Genomic DNA, 1,927 nt, shown 5'->3' on the forward strand with positions numbered 1-1,927 from the left:
TCTGTATTCTATGTGGTCTCTAAAGTCTATGTTTTTCTGCTTATTGGTCAGCCAGTATCTTGTCAGTTACTTCAAAAGCCTGGCTTCAAAGAAAGAAAATAAAATCTCTCTCACTCTTTGCTAATTGGCTCTGTATTGGAGTTCTTTAACACTAGCCATGCCATAGATAAAGCTTGCCTTAGATTTTACTTCCTGATTTCATGGAGCCTAAAGGCCATCCAGAGGTATAAATTTAGTTTATTCTCTTACTTTTTCTGAAAATGTATATAGCACAGACATCTACATGGACTTCCTAATTCTCCTGTATGTTCTGGAGCTTTAAAGGCCATAATTTTCCCATCTATCTTCTTTCCTAACCTCTTCTTTCTAAGGCATTTTGGGCTGTCTGTCGCTTGTACACACTGTTACCTTTTACTTCAGATTGCTTTATTCAACACTTCTGCATTTAAATGCTCTCAATGAATGCCACATTGGAAGCCATAGCAGCCATGGGAATCTTATGAGTTGGGCAAAAATAAGGCAAGCCTTTGCACCAGTCGTTCACACAGGATTAAACACAAAACCACAATTTTTTTTTTTTTGAGAGAGAAAGGTCTCTTTTACTATCTTTGACACTAGCAACCTGTACTAGGACAGTGGGCTGTTATTTTCATGGTAGCTGCCAATTTGGGGGATAAGAGATGGTAAATGGAAAATTTAAAAAGTGTGTTCTCTCTTACTGCAATGTACCAGCTACATTCTTTGTTTAATTCTCTCCCCTGGTTGTAATTTTTGACTAGATAATAGAGTTTTGTAGAAATTAATTCTGACAGCATTTTCCAGCTTATTTTTTGCTTTTTTTTTTTACAGGGATGGAGCCCTTGTTTTCCCTATTCTTTTATTTTTGATGATGTCACTTCCTAGGCCCATTTTTAAGTCTCATATTGACTCTTATTTATTTCATATATAATTTTAACTCTTGTTTTCCCAATGTAACCTTAAGGGAAAAACTTATAAAAGAAATAACTTTGTGCAATTAACATTCTACTTTCTCAATATCATTTTGAACATTATGTATAGCTGGGCTATTTAAATCTTCCCCTATTCTTTCTCTTCCTGATGCTTTTTAAACTTTTTCTTATCGAAGAGGCTAAGTAGTTGGCACATATATAATAGTCTAGGATAAGAGTATTTGCAAAAGTCCTAAAATTTTTTATTACAGAGGGTAGATTTCAAAAATTTTGAGTGGTAGTGAATTCTTTACTGTGCTTTTGCTAGTGTCTCTGAGAAAGGCTATATTGGAGTCAATGTTTGGTTTTCAGCCTTTATTTTATCATTCAGATAAGTTGATCTTTGAGTGTTCTGTCTCCTATATTTCAGAACTACCTCTTAAATGTATTATTTTGGCATATCAAAAATTCCTCATAATGGCACTCGCTTTGGTAGCGCATATACTAAAATTGGAACAATACAGAGAAGATTAGCATGACCTCTGCGTAAGGATGACACATAAATTTGTTAAGCATTCTATATTTTTAATAAATCAGGCAGAAAAAGTTGAAAACATATGATTTCATTCATATGTGGGATATAAAACTGAAAACAACAATATGACAATCAAACAAAGACTCATGGACATAGACAGTGGATTAGTATTTACCAGAGGATAGAAGAACAGAGAAGAGGTAGATAGGGGTAAAAGGGGTCAAATATTTGGTGACAGAAGGAAATATAACTTTGGATGGTGCACACACAATGCAATATGTATACGGCAAACTTTTGAATTGCATGCTTGAAACTTATTTGATTTTATTAATCAATGTCACCCCGAAAATTTTTAATAAAAATAGCCAAATATTTTTATGATAATAATCATGATGTCCAATTCCCCCCCCCAAAAAAAAAGTTTCCCATAATGGCCATTATAATTTTAAGTCTTAAAAATGTT

The 1,927-nt window shown here is 33.6% G+C and overlaps 1 non-coding gene across 1 annotated transcript; it reads left to right on the forward strand.

Moving 5' to 3' along the window:
* Positions 1 to 1,409: 1,409 nt before the first annotated feature.
* LOC120592143 (U6 spliceosomal RNA) lies at positions 1,410 to 1,516 on the forward strand. Its single transcript, XR_005650061.1, has one exon. It is a non-coding gene; the product is annotated as a U6 spliceosomal RNA (small nuclear RNA).
* Positions 1,517 to 1,927: the final 411 nt, after the last annotated feature.

Source organism: Pteropus medius, unplaced genomic scaffold, assembly GCF_902729225.1.
Source record: "Pteropus medius unplaced genomic scaffold, Ma_sr-lr_union100, whole genome shotgun sequence".
NCBI classification, from domain to species: domain Eukaryota; kingdom Metazoa; phylum Chordata; class Mammalia; order Chiroptera; family Pteropodidae; genus Pteropus; species Pteropus medius.